At 39.9% G+C, this 20042-nt stretch overlaps 1 protein-coding gene across 8 annotated transcripts in view; it reads left to right on the plus strand.

Annotated features, from left to right (window-relative positions):
- Positions 1-8766: 8766 nt before the first annotated feature.
- Positions 8767-20042, plus strand: part of ZMYM1 (zinc finger MYM-type containing 1) — a 28731-nt gene continuing 17455 nt past the window's right edge. For 4 of the 8 annotated variants that reach the window (XM_068539473.1, XM_068539480.1, XM_068539479.1 and 1 more), the window contains exons 1-2: positions 8767-8838; positions 9500-9541. The gene's annotated coding sequence lies outside the window, so the exon portion shown is untranslated. Of the gene's footprint in view, positions 8852-9499; positions 9542-20042 lie in introns of all 8 variants that reach the window. The other 4 variants (XM_068539474.1, XM_068539478.1, XM_068539476.1 and 1 more) reach the window with 4 other exon arrangements.

The raw sequence follows: 20042 nt of genomic DNA on the forward strand, positions 1-20042 counted from the left end.
TTATGTTCTATGTATGTATGTGTGTGTGTGTATATATATATATATATATATATATATATGCAAGCAAGTAAAAATGAACCAAAAATTTATGAATAAGCCAAAGCACCTTTAAAAAGTACCAAGTAGGGGACTTCCCTGGTGGCACAGTGGATAAAACTCCACTCTCCCAATGCAGGGGGCCCTGGTTCGATCCCTGGTCAGGGGGACATGCATGCTGCAAACTAAGAGTTTGCATGCCACAACTAAAGAGCCCACCTGCCACAACTAAGACCCAGCACAACCAAATAAATAATTTTTTTTAAATAAAAAAAATTAAAAGTACCAAGTATAGGAAGGAGCCATCAGCACTAGTGATTTCATAAAATTATCATGACCAGATAAAAGACAGTCCAGCAGTTACTCAGCACCAGATTAACAGTAAGCAAGTAAAAATAGAGTTCAACAGATAGTCTAAAGATGAGAAAAGTGAATCAAACTTTCAACTCTCAGGTGATAAAACAACTAAATGGCCCTACTACTTATAATAAAATACTGGTTAGAAATACCTAAGTTTTCAAGCAGAATGATGTTATGTAATGGCAGGATGATTGATTAGGGACTATTGATCATGCAAAACTTAGAGCTTACAAAATTTCCAGTATAGACACTAAGCTTCGAAAATTAAAAACCATAAGGATGACAGAGAGTTATGTCTTATGATATTTTTTAAAATTTTATTACTTAAAAAAAGGGTTTTAAATTAGTCTAAGTTACGTTGAACAGCAAAACTAGGTCTTAAATCCCAACTAAGAAAGAATTAGTTGATATCGCAGATCCCAGAACCTCAACTGGTCTAAAATTGCATTTATTTTTCTATTGAATTTGGTAATATTTCTGAAATCCCAGAAATATTTAAAATAATATTACTAAAACCTTAAGAAGATAACGAAGTATAGGTATAATATAGGCATAAACTTAAGAGGTATAAAAACAGTGCAAAAATAATGCAGTAATATTTAACCTACAGCATTGAATAGGTTAAATATAAGTGTAGTCAATTGTGTAATCTTTGCATTTGTACATGCTTTGCTGATTTTTAAGGCATATGAGCTATTCAAAAGTATCAGCCAGGGACTTCCCTGGTGGTGCAGTGGTTAAGAATCCGCCTGCCAATGCAGGGGACATGGGTTCGAGCCCTGGTCCGGGAAGATCCCACATGCCATGGAGCAACTAAGCCTGTGCACCACAACTACTGAGCCTGCGCTCTAGAGCCCGCAAGCCACAACTACTGAGCCTGTGTGCTACTGAAGCCCGCATGCCTAGAGCCCATGCTCTGCAACAAGAGAAGCCATGGCAATGAGAAGCTCACGCACCACAACGAAGAGTAGCCCCCGCTCGCTGCAACTAGATAAAGACCGTGTGCAGCAAGGAAGACCCAATGCAGCCAAAAATTAATTAATTAATTAATTAATTTTTTAAAAAAGTATCAGCCATATTAAATTTGTAACTGCAGTTTAAATTGTTTAAGGAAGTTAAAGTAATCAAACGTGTATTCCATATTTAATGCTCAAGAAAAAAATGATTTCAACATTGTTTATTAGAAATATGACTTTAGTAAATTGGGTGTTAAGCAACAAACAAGTAGCTGTGAGTATTCTTCCCCAGGTACAAAAGTCCCCTGGATGTAAAAGAATCCATCAAAAATACTGAATCATAAGTCACAAAGTAGATAATATGCTTTTACTACTCCTTAGGAAGAAGGGAATGTAATAAATAGGGGACTGGAATAAAGGGTTGGTTGAAAGAATCAGGGAACTGTGGCACATACACTTTCTGAGAAGAAGGACAGACAACCAAACAGATAATTAGTCTACAGTGTGGTGAGTATTACAGAAGAGATACTCTGGGAGCACAAGGAAAGAGAAGTTAACTCAACCTGTGCACCCTTTACATACCAGACATAATAGAATACTATGCAATTGACCAGATGTTTGTAACCAAAATCATGGAAACCTCACATCCAATGGCCACAATCTGAATCCTTCGACCACCTAAATTTGTTCCACCTCTGAAATAATATATTAAGATATCCCACTTTCTGACTACAGCCTTCTATCTTTTCTATTTTCTCACTCAATTTCTCTCTCTAAAGCTATACTTCTATCTTATGAAGACATCTGGTTCCTTAATCAGTCTATTTTCATCCTATTAACCTTCCACTGTCTTCTCTTCCTTTTAGATTTCTGTACTAGTCCCTTGCCAATATGCTCACCTTTCTCCTATGGCCCTTCTGTTGTACCTACCTAGAAAAAACAACCCTGAATCAACTTCTCCCTGCCTACACCTGGGCTGCTTACTATTGTTGGTAAAAAATCATACAGCCTACCAGGCTGGCATGAATATACATTCAAGTTCCTCAAGCTCAGCTGTGCTAATGGTATTGTCCAGAAATCTTCCCATGCCTTTTTTGTCAGTTCTCTCTTTCATTCTTCACAATGACTATTCAGAGTTTCTCCCTTCTCTTCAAATCTCTGACCCTTTCATCTCACTCATGGCAGATGACCTGACCTCTTAGTTCACAGAGAAAATACCATAGAAGCCATTAAATAAGAACTTCTTCAGTTCCTGGCACCAAACTCACAAGGTTTTCTGCAATTATACCAACCATTCTTTCTTTCCTCCAATTACAAAGCAGGGAGTGTCTTACCAGCTACCATTTTATCTTCTTTGTCATAACAACACACCTCTTGGAAGAGCTCATTATACTCACTGTTTTCATTTCTTCATATCACACCCACTCTTCAACCCACTGCTATGATACCATATTCACTGCTTTGTGATACCATATTCTCGTACGCCTTGGTCATTTCTTTTTAATCTCTTTCCTATGTTCCCATATCTGTACTAATTTTTAAATTATCAGTGCTCCTCAAGGTCTCTCTCTTTGGTCTTCTTTTCACCTCATTGTACCCACAATAAGTGTACTCTCATCACCCACTTCTGTGGCTATAATCATCAACTCTGTGATGACCCAATGCTGTAACTCTTTCCCAGATATTTCTTCTGAACTGTTCCAGCTGCCTATTAAATATTTTCCTTTGGGTATTCCATAGGACCTGAAACTCAACAAATCTAAAATTGCACCCATTATTTGCCCCAGTGCCCCACCCCCTCAACTATTTCTCCTTCTCCTGTGTTCCCTATTCCATGGAATGATACCACCATCCACCAGGTTTTCTTTCCACCCCCCACCCACCCCCACCCCACCCCCGCAACTGGCAGTGGAAGTGCGAAGTCCTAACCACTGGACTGCCAGGGAATTCCCCACCAGGTTTTCTGATCATCATGCTTAACTCCTTCATCTCATACTAATCCACAGTGATTCTTCTCTTAAACATCTCTTTAATAGGTCCTTTTTTCTCCATCCTCACTTCTACTCCCAGGTCAGACCACCATCATCTCTGATTTGGATTACTACAGCAGTCTCTGAATTGGTCTTCAGAAGTGATCTCTGTACCTACAGCTATTCTGCCCTTCCTACCCTTACCCCCAACAGCAGCAGCCAAAGCAATTTTTCTAAAGTGTAAATCTGATCAAGTAACTTCCTTGATTAAAATTCTTTTGTCTTCCCACTACCCTTCCCACTCCCTAACCTAGTTTATAAGGCCCAACATGATGTGACCCCCATCTACTTCCAGCCTCAATTCTAGCTACTCCTTCCACTTTGTATAATAGGCTTCAGTAATACTGAATTTATTTCAATTCCTCAAATGCTTCAAGCTCTTTCTTGCCTCAGCCTTTGAACAGGCCGTTCCTAGAATATTCTTCCCCCTTCTCTTTGCCTGGCTAAGTCCTACTCAGACTTCTTATATCAACTTTTATGTTATTTTCTCCTGGAAGACTTCCTTGACCTCCAAGCCTGAGCTAGATGGGAACTTTTATGGGCCTCCCAGCATCCCATACTTCCACTCTCATAGGGTCATGTTGGTAATACCTATTTACATGTCAAAATCCCCCACTAGACCAGCTCCATGAAGTTAGGAATTTGTGTATCTTGGTGCTTTTTTTATTTTTATTTTTATTTTTAATTTTTTATTTTTTTGCAGATTACATTTCATTCATTATGCTTAATTGTTTACAACAATCCTGGGTCAGGTACTTTTTTTTTTTTTTTTAATTTATTTTTGGCTGTGTTGGGTTTTCGTTTCTGTGCGAGGGCTTTCTCTAGTTGCGGCAAGCGGGGGCCACTCTTCATCACGGTGCATGGGCCTCTCACTATCGCGGCCTCTCTCGTTGCGGAGCACAGGCTCCAGACGCGCAGGCTCAGTAGTTGTGACTCACGGGCCTAGTTGGTCTGCGGCATGTGGGATCTTCCCAGACCAGGGCTCGAACCTGTGTCCCCTGCATTGGCAGGCAGATTCTCAACCACTGCGCCACCAGGGAAGCCCTTGGTGCTTTTTTTAATCCCCACCATCTAGTATAGTGCCTGTCACATAAACAACACTCAACAGATATCTGTTAATTAATAATAATAATTACTGATATTTATTCAGCACTTACTTTTGGGCAGATATTATGCTTTACATACATTGTCCCGTTTGATCTTCTCAGCAACCCCATAAAGTATTATTGCCATTTCCATTTTACACATGAGGAAACTGAGGCTCACACAGGTTAATGCCCAAGGTCATTCAACTAGTAGTGAGAGAGCCAGAGTTTACACATGGGCTGTCTGACTCCAAAGATAGTATTGCTATATGCTGATCTTTAAAATGGGAAGATGAGCTAGCAGGAAAAGAATACTATTATTTCAGATATTACCAACTAGGTTGGCCCAGATTAAGTGACTCCAAGAGGTCCATGGAGGTCATGATGGAAACACTGGGGAACAGTGCCAAATGCCAGGCCCCTGTAAGATTTAATATCAGCTGAAAAAAAAATAAGCCAATTTCAAGGTGAATTTATTTAGTATTTCGTCATTTGGATTCATAGTCCAGAGGCAGTGACAATGAGAAATAGAAACAAAGACATCCTGAGGCAGAAATGATACATTCACCGATCCATTCATTAAACAAACATTTATCGAGTGACTCCCTGTCCACTATTGTGTTAAGTGCTAGGAGATGAGATGTAAGAGGCAAAGACATCCAGTTTCAGAAACAGAGAAAGTGCATGTGAGGCAGAGATGCAGAGCAAGACTCACACAGAGAGTTTCGTCTGAGTTTGTTTGTGTGATAACCAGCAAATAAAATCCAAAATATATTTCAAATAATTGTCCTGAGACACATAATTAAGGTGCTTTTTAAAAAAATTTTTTTTAGCATAAAGAACTTTGAGGAGGGAGAACGGCTCTTCAAGGAGACAAACAGAATTGACACATTCTTACTCTCCCTGTGGCACATTGTTCCACTTATTGCCAGTTAGCTATGAACTCACAAGCTGGTGAAATCTCACACTACTGTTTTGCATCGTTCTCTGACTCTTGATTTTCTTTCCCAACAAATTTATGAGGATTTTTTTCCCCATTATAAAAGTGATACAAGGTTATGGTTGGGGTGGTGGGGGGAGATAAATAAATAAATAAATAAATAAATATTTTAAGTTGTAAGGGAAAAAGAAATCTACCCTCAGTCTCATTGTCTCAAAGACAACAATTCTTTACATTTAGCGTATTTTCCCTTATCTTCTTTCCATGAGTTATTTTTGAAAATGTATTTGAAATCATGCTACTTATGCTGTCCTCCGTTCCAACTGTCCTCACTGTGTGGTAACCATGTGCTTCAAATAGGACTGATACTACCACTCAATTCCAAGGGTTGTCCCTGATTGGTATAATTCAGTAACAGTATCCTAGACTCCTTACCACACTAATTGGTTCAAAATCAGCACAAGATCCCAGATAGGCCAGCTGGTTGTGAATGAGAAAGTATACTCCATGGTAATGAGCTTGCTACCATGAAGGAGGCCAGCTTGAAAATAAAGTCAATCAAAGAAGGGAGAGCTATCAGCTTGGTGCTTTGTGACCACATAGAGGGGTGGGATAGGGAGGGTGGGAGGGAGACACAAGAGGGAGGGGATATGGGGATACATGTATATGTATAGTTGATTCACTTTGTTACACAGCAGAAACTAACACAACAATGTAAAGCAATTATACTTCAGTAAAGATGTTTAAAATTTTTTTAAAAGGCAGGTCTTCATTATGTAATACACCTGAAACTAACATACGTAACTCAACTATATTTCAACTAAAAAAAAGAAAGAGGGTAGAGCTGAGAAAATTACAGAAAAATACAACCTAGTCCAGACAAGTATTGAGTTTATCCTCTTTCTATACTGTTCAATTTTATGACTCAATGCATTCCCTTTATTGTTTAAACCCGTTAAAGTTGAGTTATATAATACTTGCAAACAAGCACGCTAAATGGATATACTACCCAAATGGGATAATCAAATGAAGCAATTTTAGCACTAGACTTTAAAAAAATAAATGAAGCCTATTTTGGGGGGGGCATAGAATACAAAGAATAAAGTTGTGGTATTAATTCCCATTCTTTCTGAACTCCTACTCTTGGGCCAAAAGCAGGATACTCTTAATATCTAGGTGTTTTCCTAAGGGTATGAATGTCATTGATTATGGATGAGATCCTGAGGGCTTTTCTTGGACTATGGCTTGACTCCTACTGGGCTTCTCTCTTTAGATACTTATTTAAAAGAGGTAAGTCAAGGAAACAAGTTGGGTTCCCATGCTTCATCCAAAAGTAACAGGTATGAATTTCAGGGCATATGCAGGTATGGAGGAAATAACTTACTTATTTTCTCATAATCAGCTTAAATCTAAATCTGAGACCTCATGCTTCTACACTGGCAGAAAATTTAATCTCAGTCATTATTGGTGTTCCCAAGAAGAATGCCACCAGAGGTATGTATACGTCTCATGGTGGGTCTTACTCGCCACCAAAGCACCATGGAATCTCTGCAGCTATTAGCTCAGTAGTCCAGACTGGTTACATCAGAGATGACCATTGTCCCAGTCTGCAGGTTCTCATCAGGACCAGTGGCTTGATCATGAGTATCTTCGGCAAGGATGTAACTCCTTATTCTCAGGGTCCAGCACTCTCCCCATAATGCGGTTGAAGAACATGTTGCAGGTCCCCTAAAATCACAGAACTATAGACCTTCATCCTCTTCCTGTACTTCTGAAATCTTTTCTTCGTTGGTTTCTTCTAAGGCACGTCTCTGCCTCCTGTCTCCCCAAACAACTCTCTCTCTCTCTCTCTCTCTCTCTCCCTCCCTCCCTGTATACTTTCATACTCTTTTCAGTCAGATTTAATTTTTACAAAACACGAGACCAGCTCTTGACTTCCAACAGCTTCTGCTTTTGGTCCTCCTAAAATCCCTGAGATAATGATGCAAGGCAGGAAAAGTGTACAACAAATAACACAAATTAATATCTCAAAAATTAGATAACTGTCCCATGAACAAGCAGTTTGCACACCCGATGGAAGTCCTCACCCAGAACCAGGATTCAATTTTTTTTATAGTGTTTTTTTTTAGTTTTCCTCAGTCCTGTTATCAGAAGCAGGGGTATGCACTCACTGCTCCACTTCTCTTAAAGTTGCTACACAGAAGGTAAGGCTTATCTCATGGATATTTTTTACTCGTAAGAGTCATTCATTAGAAACAGGAGCCTATGCATCTTATAGCCTCAACTGCTTTATCTTGCTGAGTGAGACAAACTTTATGAACCTAGAAAGTAAAACACATTTATTGTTAGGAATTGCTCATGAGTACGTTTATTAAAAGACAAGATTTTGTGGACTTCCCTGGTGGCACAGTGGTTAAGAATCCGCCTGCCAATGCAGGGGACAGGGGTCCCGTCCCTGGTCTGGGAGGATCCCACATGCCACGGAACAACTAAGCCCATGCACCACAACTACTGAGCCTGCGCTCTAGAGCCCGCAAGCCACAACTACTGAAGCCCGTACTCCATAACTACTGAAGCCTATGCGCCTAGAGCCCGTGCTCCGCAACAAGAGAAGCCACCACAACGAGAAGCCCGCGAGTAGCCCCTGCTCTCCGCAACTAGAGAAAGCCCATGCGCAGCAATGAAGACCCAACGCAGCCAAAAATAATAAATAAATAAATAAATAAATAAATAAATAAATTTATTTATTTATTTTAAAAAAGACAGGACTTTGTGCTGCAAGTGACAGAAAACCAAGTCAACATAGGTTAAGTACAAAAGAAAACCTAATGGCTCACATAATTTGAAAGTTCAAGAGTTGGACATCTGGGACATCCCTGGTGGCGCAGTGGTTAAGAATCCGCCTGCCAACGCAAGGGACAGGGGTTCGAGCCCTGGTCCGGAAGATCCCACATGCCTCGGAGCAACTTAGCCCGTGCGCACAACTACTGACCCTGCACTCTAGAGCCCCCCAAGCCACAACTACTGAAGCCCGTGCTCCCCAACAAAGAGAAGCCACCACAATGAGAAGCCTGCTCGCTGCAGCTATAGACATACTGTGAGCAGCAACGAAGACCCAACACAGCCAAAAACACAGTAAATTAAAAAATTTACTTTCAAAAATAAAAAAAGAAATGTCCAAATCTGGCTGCCACCTATAATAGACAGGGCTTCAGGGCTAAACTCCTAGCCCCTAGTCAGGGATCTAAACAGCCCCCTCACCCACCCCCAAGGCTGCCTTTTCCTATTGACGGAAAAGTGGCCCAGCGCCTGGGTGGGTGGGGCGGATGCACTGCGCATGCTCGGCCGCAGAGCACGACGGGGAAGGGGCGGGGCCTGCGCGACCGTTTCCCGTTGAAGTTCTTTTGAGAAACGTAGCGCGGCGACCGTCGGTGAGAGAAATTAGTAAGCCTCCTTAAGCGCTTGTAGTGTCGGTCTTTATTTCTGTGCTTTACCAGAGACGGGCGGAAAGTTTGGCCAGTCGGAGGAAGGATTAAGTGTTTGGGAGGGTCGGGGTTCTAGGGACTCAGCCCTGCGTGCGGATGCCGCCATGTGGGGGCCGGGAATTCAGCGTCAGGCCCCTGGATAATGTTTGTCGTCTCCTTTAACCTAGTCCGCAGAGAGTCGGGGCGTTTTGCGCCCCTCCCGCACCACCCCCCCCCCCTCAGCTTCCTGCGTTTCTCGCCGCCGACTCTGCTCCTGCGCCGTAACTGCGTTCAGCCTTCGGTCTTTCTCCATGGCCTCCGTTTCTAAAACATTATTTTGATCACACCTGTGGCTCTCCCTCGTTAAGCAGTGATTTTTTTTCAAACTGAAAAAAATATCATGGAACTCCTTTTGCAAATAGAGTTGTACATGGCATCTTAAATAAAAGATATTTTTTAATTATTATAAATGGCTCGTCATGAAATGGGATTTGAAATTTTGATTAGATGAAGGTGCAATCTTTGTCATTTTATGTTAGTATTTAGCTTTTGTGTACAAGATTGAATTGAAAGTATCTTGGTTGCATGGACTAATGTTTACAAACGGTGACTTTTTTAACTTTCTCAGGTTGCAATCTCATACTTTTCAATTAAACTGACTGGAAAGTAGGTAAGTGGAGAATTTTCTCTTTAAGAGTTGAATCACTGATAATATCTGACGAAAGCTTGTATTCCTCATCACAAATATATAAGACAAGAAGCCCCCGAAATTTATAACAAGAACTACATTTAGTCCTAACACTTTGCGCATTTAACTCTTAGGTTGAGGCAAGAGTATTAGTTAAAGGAGTAGATGCCCTTGCTAAAACAGTAAATTCACTTCTAGGATTTTCTGTGAGTGGACATATACAGTTCAGAACCCAAAAAGTATAGGTTCAAAGCTGTAAACTTCCTCATCAATGACACAGCTACAAGGCATTGAATTATATTCACCCTGATGGCAGGAAAAGCTATTTTCTGAAGGTCTCTGTTAATCTAGCACAAATTAATGCTTTGGAGGTCACCAAAATACTTCACATTTGGTATGTAACACGCTTAAGTGTATCTCATAATTTTATTAGTTTTTTTAAGTAAATTTTTACTTAAAAGAAATATGAAGTGTTTGCTGAACCCCAAAAGCTACTGATGTACAAGACTTAAGTTCAAGGTCTTTGGTATTTAAGGACTTTCCAGATATGAACCACATCTGCTTTTCCAACTTCATTTCCTTCCACTGACACTCTTGCATTTTATCTTCATCAATAACTCCACTTCTTATAGTTCCCATATGTTTGTGTTTTTCCACATACTGTCCTTGTATCTGGAATATCCCCCATCATTGCTTTATAGACATCTACTTGAAAACCTAGCTCAAATTTAACCTTCTAAGACTTCTTTGACCATCTTCTCTTACCTCATTTCTGCTTTGTACCTCATATATGCTTACATTGTGCTAGGCAGAGTGTTATGAGAGTCTGCACATGGTAATTATCTCTATAACCCCAGTACCTATGCACTTCATCAGTAGTGGCTCCCCATTGCCTACAGAACTAAAAATGGACATTTTAGTTTGGTTTGAGAAGCATTTAAGCCTTCTGCCTCCAGTCTTCCTATCATTCCAGTAAAAGAGCTTGCAGAACTCAACAAATAATACAAATCTTTGGAAAGTGTAATGCATAAAGAAGTAGCTGTAATGCAAAGAAATAAGAGTATACCTGCTTCTGTACTCCTACATTACTCATTTTATTTTTGCTTGTGTCCATACCATACCATCTTAACTACTGTAGCTTTTTAGTAAGTCCTCAAATTTTTTTCTTTTTTGAGATTGTAGTGCCTATTCGAGGTCATGTATACATTTTATGTACATTATGATCATCTTGCAGGTTCAACAAAAACTGCTGGGATTTTGATCTGTAGCTCAGTTTGGGGAAAACTGACTTAATATTGAGTCAGTCGCTGTCTGTCTCCATTTATTTAGATCTTACTGTATTTCTCTCAGCATTGTTTTGTTTTCAGTCCAGAGATCTTGACGTATTTTAGATTTATTCCAATATTTGATGTTTTATGACACTATAGAAAATAGTTATTCTAAATTTTTTAATATCTAATTGTTCTACTACAAAGAAATATAATTGATTTTTTTTTAATATTGACCTTGCTAAATTTACTTAATAATTTCAATAGTTATTTGGAAATCCTTTTGGATTTTCTATGTACACAACATGTCATCTATAAGTAATGACGATTGTAGATTTTTTTTCTTGTATTATTAACCTGGCTAGAAACTCTAGTACAATGGTGACGAGAAGTGATGAGAGAGGAAATTTTAAAATATTGACCTTGAATTAACCTATGATCCTGCTAAATTCACTTATTCTAGTAGTTTTTATTGGGGTTGGGGAGAGGAAGAGGAGATTCCTTAGAGATTACTGTATACACAATCATGCTGTCTACAAATAAAGACAATTTGTTTAGTTTTTCCTTTCCAGTCTTTATGCCTAATTTCCATTGAGTATTTCACTTGAGCTTAAAGAATTCCCTTTAGCATTTCTACAGTGTAGTTTGCTAGTGATAAATTCTCACCGTTTTCATTTATCTGAAAATGCCCTTATTTCACTTTTATTTTTGAAGGATGTTTTTACTGACTATAGAATTTTAGATAGTTTTTTTTTTCCCCCCAGCATTTTAAAGTTATTCCATTGGCCTCTGGTCTTCATTGTTTCTGACAAGACAGCCTTCATTCTTATTTTTGTTACCCTGTATGTTAATGTCCTTTTTTTCTAGCTGCCGTTAAGATTTTCTTTTTATCTTTGGTTTTCACCAGCGTGACTATGATGTGCAGAGTTGTCTTTTCCTTATGTTTATCTTATTTTTATTCACAGAACTTCTTGAATTTGTGTGGTTTGAAATTTTTGTTCATTTTGGGGAAATTGTCCAGCCAGTATTTCTTTAAATGTTGCTCCTGTTTCATTGCCTGTTTTCTCTTATTCTCAGGCTCAGTTTACATGTGTGTCAGACCATTTTGCTATTTCCCACATGTTGCTTACATTATTTGTATTTTTATCCTTTTATGTATCAGTCTGACTACTTTCTACTAACCTGTCTTCTAGTTCACTAATTTGATATTAAATTCATCTGTTGAATTCTTAATTTCCCTATTTTACTTTCCAATTCTCAAATTCCCATGATTTTTTTAAAAATTGATTTCCAGGATTCTGCTGAACTTTTCCATTTTTTTCTGTATTTTCTTAAACACATCAAAGTTCTTGCCTGCTAACATCAATATGAGTCACACTGTGGGTCTGTTTCTGTTGTCTTTTTTCCCCTTGGTTTTTAGTTTTGTTTTGTTTGATTAAATTATTTATTTGGTTGCGCTTGGTCTTAGTTGTGGCAGGCGGGCTCCCTAGTTGCAGCATGCAAACTCTTAGTTGCAGCATGTGAACTCTTAGTTGTGACATGCATGTGTGATCTAGTTCCCTGACCAGGGATCAAACCCGGGCCCCCTGCATTAGGAGCATGGAGTCTTAACCACTGTGCCACCAGGGAAGTCCCTTCAGTTTTGTTTGTTGGGGGGTTGGGGGGAGTTTGCTCATACATTTTTATTCTGGACATTGTGGGTGAAAATTTTGAGAGACTCCTCCAGAGAGGACTGCAGTTCATTTAGGCGTGCAGATAGTACTAGCAGATTACATTGATCCTGTTGAGGGATTCTGTTAGGCATTAGTATGGGCTGATCTATTTAGGTTTGCCCTTTCTTCTAGGAAGTAGTCTTTTCTCCTGGGTTGTGGCCCTTACTCTTAGGGCTTGGCCTCCTGGAGTCTCAACTGAAAGTCCACATCTTTACCAAGTCCCCTCTTCCTTAGCTGGGCTTAAATTTCAACTGTTCTTAGCTTTGCAAAGCTACTGTAATCTCTTTTAGCCTCCCAACTGCTGTTTTCTGCTAGGTTTTTTGGAGTCTTGCTCTGTAGATGTGCAGTTTAGGGGTTAGCTAATAAGTGGAGGAGGGGAATATTTGTGTGCAAATTTGGGGGCTTATTTCTCTGAGGTTCTTTCCTCCCAGATTGTGCCTCTTGAGTTCCAACTACTTAGGCACCCAGAACTCCTATCTCCTTAGCTCACTATGCTGCTATTCTCTGCTTGGGCATTTTCCTTTATCCTGGAAGGTGCCCTCAGAGGTAAAGCCTGTTAATTTTATAATTGCTTCCAGTGGAATAATTTAGCATACTAAAAGCTATTCCGTTATGCCTAGATTTATCTTATCTAGATATATCTTATTTTTAATTCTTGCCAGTTTGATAAAATCTGGAGCTGAGTTGGTTTAGAAGCTGAGTAGAATTTGAATAGGCAGAAATGACTTTGCAAGTAGAACAGTAAGAGCACAAGTATAGTGGGGAGGGAAATTCTCTCTTTCTTAGATGGACAATTGATTAATTTTTCATCGACAGGTTTATGTGTGCAATATTGTACTAATTTTCCAGGAGGAAAGTGTATACATTCCGTCTGGAGGTCTATCTTTGTGTCTAGAAGTAACTCCTAATAGCTTGCAATTTCTTTGCAGTCTCAAGGGTTTTTGTTTGTTTGTTTTATTGAAGTATAGTTGATTTACAATATGGTGTTAGTTTCAGGTGTACAGAGTGATTCAGTTACATATATATTTCTTCAGATTATTTTCCATTATAGGTTGTTACAAGATATTGAATATATATATATATATATATATATTTACTGTGCTATACAGTAAATCCTTGTTGCTTATCTATTTTATGTATAGAGGTTTGTATTTGTTAATCCCATACTCCTAATTTATCCCTCCCCCTCCCCTTTCCTTTTGGTAACTGTAAGTTTGTTTTCTGTGTCTGTTTGTTTCTATTTTGTGTATAGACTTATTTGTATTATTTTTTAGATTCCACATATAAGTGATATTATATAATATTTGTCTTTGAGTGACTTACTTCACTTGGTATGATATTCTCTAGGTCCATCCTTGTTGCTGCAAATGGCAATGTTTCATTCTTTTTTATGGTCTAATAATATTCCGTTGCATATATATACCAATCTGCTTAACCCAGGCATCTGTTAATGGGCACTTGGGTTGTTTCTATATCTTGGCTATTGTAAATAGTGCTGCTATGAACATTGGGGTGCATGTATGTTTTTGAATCAGAGTTTTCATCTTTTCTTGATATATGCCTGGAAGTGGAATTGCTGGATCATATGGTAGCTCTATTTTTAGCGGTTTTTTGGGGTTTTTTAAATTAATTAATTATTTTATTTATTTTTGGCCGTGTTGGGTCTTTGTTGCTCTGCGCCGGCTTTCTCTACTGGCAGCAAGTGGGGGCTACTTTTCATTGGGTGCACAGGCTTCTCGTGGTGGCTTCTCTTGTTGAGGAGCACGGGCTCTAGGCGCACGAGCTTCAGTAGTTGTGGCTCACAGGCTCAGTAGTTCTGGCTCGTGGGCTCTAGAGTGCAGACTCAGTAGTTGTGGTGCATGGGCTTAGTTGCTCCACGGCATGTGGGATCTTCCCGGACCATGCCTTGAACCTGTGTCCCCTGCATTGGCAGGCGGATTCTTAACCACTGCGCCACCAGGGAAGCCCTATTTTTAGTTTTTTAAGGAACTTCCATACTGTTCTCCATAGTGCCTGCACCAATTTACATTCCCGCTGAAGTGTAGGAGAGTTCCTTTTCTCCACACCGTCTCCTGCATTTATTATTTGTAGACTTTTTGATGATAGCCATTCTGACTGGTGTGAGGTGATACCTCATTGTAGTTTTGATTTTCATTTCTCTAATAATGTTGAGCATCTTTTCATATGCCTGTTGGCTATCTGTATGTCTTCTTTGGAGAAATGTCTATTTAGGTCTTCTGCCCATTCTTTGATTGGGTTGTTTGGGGTTTTTGATATTGAGTTGTATGACCTGTTTTTATATGTTGGAAATTAAGGCCTTGTCGGTCACATCATTTGCAAATATTTTCTCCCATTCTGTAGTTTGTCTTTTTGTTTTGTTGATTGTTTCCTCTGCTGTGCCAAAGCTTTTAAGTTTGATGAGGTCCCGTTTATTTTTGCTTTTATTTGTTTTGCCTTGGGAGACTGATCTAAGAAAATACTGTTATGATTTATGTCAGAAAATGTTTTGCCTTTGTTCCTTTCAGGAGTTTTATGGCGTCTTATCTTATATTTAGGTATTTAAACCATTTTGAGTTTATTTTTGTATGCGGTGTGAGGGAGTGTTCTAATTTCATTCATTTACATGTAACTGTCCAGCTTTCCCAACACCAGTTGTTGAAAAGACTGTCTTTTCTCCATTGTATTTTCTTGCCTCCTTCATCATAAATTAATTGACCATAGGTGTGTGGGTTTATTTCTGGGCTCTCTATTATGTTCCATTGATCTGTATGTCTGTTTTTGTGCCAATACCATGCTGTTTTGATAACTATAGATTTGTAGTATAGTCTGAAATCTGGAAGCATTATGCCTCTGGCTTTGTTCTTTGTCTTTTATGGTTCCCTATAAATTTTAGGATTATTTGTTCTACTTCTGTGAAAAGTGTCATGGGTGTTTTGATAGGGATTACATTAAATCTGTAGATTGCTTTAGGTAGTATGGCCATTTTAACAATATTAATTCTTCCAATCTAAGAGTATGGGATATCTTTCCGTTTCTTTGAATCATGTTCAGTTTCTTTTATGAATGTTATATCGTTTTCAGTGTATTGGTCTTTTACTTCCTAGTATAAATTTATTCCTTAAGGTTTTGTGGGAGTTTCTGACATGATTTTGAATGAGATTTTTTTTTTTAACTTTCTCTGTCTGATACTCATGTTTTCCTTTAAAAACATGTGAATTTTGTTTTCTGCTCCATGATACATCCCTCTTTGGTTTAAATTAAAATGTTTTAAATTACTTATTACCAAGTAGTACTAACTAGCAGAAAGATGTTTATCCTATGACGACTATTAGTCTCCAGCATATATAGTTTAGCCCCAGTTTGGGAAGATGGGTGGGACTATGTTAAAAAGAGGTCTCTAGGACTTGTTTTACTCCTTTGTTCATTGTATTGAAAAAGGAAGTAATGAATTTGTTATTCGTATGTCTTTTGCTCTTTTAGGTTTTTTAGTAGCTAAAGAAATGTTATATACCATTTTCCTCTACCTCAGAAGTATATATACTTTTTTAATATTTAACTGCTCTGCCTTTTTTAATACTTTATTTATTTATTTATTTATTTATTTATTTGGCTGTGCCAAGTGTTAGTTGCAGCACGCAGGATCTTCATTGTCGGGTGCAGGATCTTCGTTGTGGCCTGCGGGATCTTTTAGTTGTGGCATGTGGGATGTTTAGTTGCAGCATGTGAACTCTTAGTTGCAGCATGTGAACTCTTAGTTGTGGCATGTGGGATCTAGTTCCCTGACCAGGGATCCAACCCGGCCCCCTGCATTGGGAGTGCAGAGTCTTAGCCACTGGAACACCAGGGAAGTCCCAGAAATATATTTTAGATTAATTACACTTTCAGGGTACTTTCTATTCTTTGCCTGTGTGATGACTGACATGTATGAAGGGGTTCCTAGATGTTTTATTTTTAATTGATCTTTAGACTTACATAGCATATTTACTTTCAGGTGAAGGGAATCTACAGTCTAGTAGTTAATTTCCAGTGAGTTTTGCTTTGCTGCTTGTATGTAACGCTCAAATGGGTTGAGCAGAGACTATATGAGCTTTTATTGCACTTCACAGTCAGGCCTTATTTAATTTTCTGCCTTGGGATAGGAGTATCAACTACAAATTAGCACTTGCCGTTGGCACTTGCCAACTACCTTTACAAGGATTAAATCATGTGCTGCTGCAGCTGCTGACTTTCAACACCCCCTGAAAGGAGTTCAGGGTGGAGAGCAGAAATGAGACACTCTGTGCTCTGGGAAAAACTGGCAGAACAGGTCTTCAGATAGTTAGATATTTTCAGGAGCCGATTTTATGAGCCCAATTCTTGTTATCTCCTCATATCTAGAAAAGCACTAAAATCCTTCACGGTGATGACTGCTCCTCGTGACTAGCAGAAATGTACTCTCCCTTCACCAAAGTCACATATATACTGACCTTCCCCCCTACCTCTTTGGAGCAGTTTCTCAGAGCTATCTGAAATGCTGTCTCCCTGGGCTATAGTCCTCATTTTGCCCCCAAATAAAACTTAACTTGCAACTCTTACGTTGTGCATTTTATAAGTCGACAGGAGCTTTCAGTAAGAGCTGAGTTAAAGATCAGTGAGTTGGGGCTTCCCTGGTGGCGCAGTGGTAAAGAATCTGCCTGCTAATGCAGGGGACACGGGTTCGAGCCCTGGTCTGGGAAGATCCCACATGCCGCGGAGCAACTAGGCCTGTGAGCCACAGCTACTGAGCCTGCGCGTCTGGAGCCTGTGCTCCGCAGCAAGAGAGGCCTCGATAGTGAGAGGCCCGCGCACCGCGATGAAGAGTGGCCCCCACTCGCCGTAACTAGAGAAAGCCCTAGCACAGAAACGAAGACCCAACATAGCAATCAATCAATCAATCAATAAAAATAAATAAATCTTTAAAAAAAAAAAAATGCTCCCCCTTGGCATATATCACCTTCTCCAGGAAGCCATCCTCCTTTGAAAAAAAAAAAAAAAAGATCAGTGAGTTGAGTGGCCGAGTCCCAACCTCAAAAATAAAAGACAATTACAGAACTTCGGGGTTTTCAACGTACTAACTCAGAATAAAACCACAGACCTGGAGTTACTCCAGTAAGAACTTTAACTTAACCATATCTGTTTTACTTATCTGCTACCCTCCATAATCATTAGTTGTAAAGCCCTTTTTTTAAAAAAGTATCCTTTTCTCTTGGAGGTGATTTAAGAGGAATCCAGGAGACTTGTCCTCTGCAGCCAAGTTAGGATTGCAGGAAGGGAAAGAGTTCCAAAGGATTTAGAATTGGAGGTGGCTGCTACAAGAAAAATGGAAAATAGACCTCAGTTAAGGAAAAAGAAGAACACAAGGAACCAGTCTGTCCTTGGGAAAAGAGGCCTTGGGGCTGAACAATTGTTACCTGAAAACTGGGTTTGCCTCTTGGTGGGCATCAAGCCAGTAGACACAACCAAGCCAAAGACCTGGAGAAGGAAGGATTGATTTATTATTACTTGCAGCAGATAAGGAGAACACTGGGGATCTTTACCAAAGCAGTATCTCCCCAACAGCAAAACTGGGGAAGTTTTAAGCTAAGGGTACATGCCTGTTCATGAAGGGACTTGAGCTGAGGAGAATTCAGCATAGAATTGGGGGAAAGGTCGACAGAGTCCAAGCTTTAGTTGATTGAAGTCTGGAGGCTCAGCATCATCTTTCCATCCTCCACCTGCGTGGGAGCCTTAGTTCCTGTAGAACTGAAAGATATATTGTTATTCCCTTGAGGAACCAGGACCCTTGCCCCAAGGCTACACTGTTGTTTCTTGACTGCTCCTCCCTTGTTTCTGCATTCCCTCAAGATCATTAATTACTGAGACCTGTTCAAGGGTAAGCATTGAAGCCAGGCTTAGATCACAAAATGGCTTAGGCCAAAATGGGTTCTCTTATGTCAGGAAAGCCATTCCTGGTTCTCTTTCTCCAGGGACGCCCTGAGCTATCTGCTTACACAATCAAAGGCTCCTGTAGCTCCTCAAAAGTTATAAAATGGAATTCTTTTTTAAGCTTGAATGCACAGCAGTCTTTTATATTGATTTTGGATTTTAGCTATTGTTTTGGGGTTTTCTTTACAGTTTTTTTTTGTTTGGCTACATTGGGTCTTCATTGCGCGTGGGCTTTCTCTAGTCGCGGCGGGGTCTACTCTTCGTTGCGGTGCGTGGGCTTCTCATTGCGGTGGCTTCTCTTTGTTGCGGAGCACGGGTTCTAGGCGCACGCATTTTGGTAGTTGTGGCACACGAGCTCAGTAGTTGTGGCTAGCGGGCTCTAGAGCGCAGGCTCAGTAGTTGTGGCGCACGGGCTTAGTTGCTCTGCAGCATGTGGGATCTTCCCGGACCAGGGCTCGAACCCATGTCCCCTGCATTGGCAGGCAGATTCTTAACCACTGCACCACCAGGGAAGTCCCTAGCTGTTGTTTAAAAAAAAAAAAAAAATCAACCCAGTAAATTTGAAGATCTAACTGACTTTATTCATGAATCTGGCAGTATCCCATCTAGTAAGTAGCAGAGCACTCAAGGAACTGTACAAGATGGAACGTTTGTATAGGCAGAAAGAGGGCAGGACAAGAAAGCTAAAAGAGTGGACTAGTTTAGACGGGGTCACCTTCCCTTAGGGGAAAGCAGGGGGTCTTGGGCAGATTACCTCACTAGTGCTGACCAGGAAATTAAACTGATTGCCTTAAAATTCCACTTCTTGGAGAGGCTGAAACTACAGTTCTGTTAGGTATTATCAGTAAGTCTTGGCGGGGCTTAGCACAGTTAAGGCCAGCTTGGGCTTGTTGTTTCTTCTTAACACTGTTTACCAAAAAGGAATCCTTGAAGGGGGAGGTGGGGGAGGCATTAAGTATAATGGGAAAATAGCTTCAAGACATAATTAGAAGGTATATTTGATCTAATTTGGCGATTAGATGTGGGGACTTCGGGAGAAGAGGCATTTAGGACTATCCCTAGATTTCTGGCTTGGGAAATTGAGTATATACCATAGTGCCATTTCCCAAGAAAGGGAACATGTGTAAAGCAGGTTTATGTGGATAATATAAGAATATGATTTTAAATCTCCTGGATTTGAGGGACCTGTAGAACATACAAGTGGAGATATTTAATAGGCAATTGGGTGTATGGGCTAGAGTTCAGGTATGTAGGGGAAAAATAGCCTATAGATGATAGTTGAATCCCAGGTTGTGCCCATAGAGCAAACAAGAAGAGTCCTGAGGAATTGTGCTTTGGAGGAACACACATATTCAGAAGCAGGTGAAATAAATGTTTGAGAAGAAGACTGGCAAAGAGGTAGGAGGAGAAATAGGTCTTGGAGTCTTAAGAGTCAAGGAAGGAGAGGGACTTCCCTGGTGGTCCATTGATAAAGAATCTGCCTTCCAATGCAGGAGACGTGGGTTGGATCCCTGGTTGGGGAACTAAGATCCCACATGCTGCGGGGCAACTAAGCTCATG

This window comes from Eschrichtius robustus, chromosome 3 (genome assembly GCF_028021215.1).
Source record: "Eschrichtius robustus isolate mEscRob2 chromosome 3, mEscRob2.pri, whole genome shotgun sequence".
Taxonomy (NCBI): Eukaryota; Metazoa; Chordata; class Mammalia; order Artiodactyla; family Eschrichtiidae; genus Eschrichtius; species Eschrichtius robustus.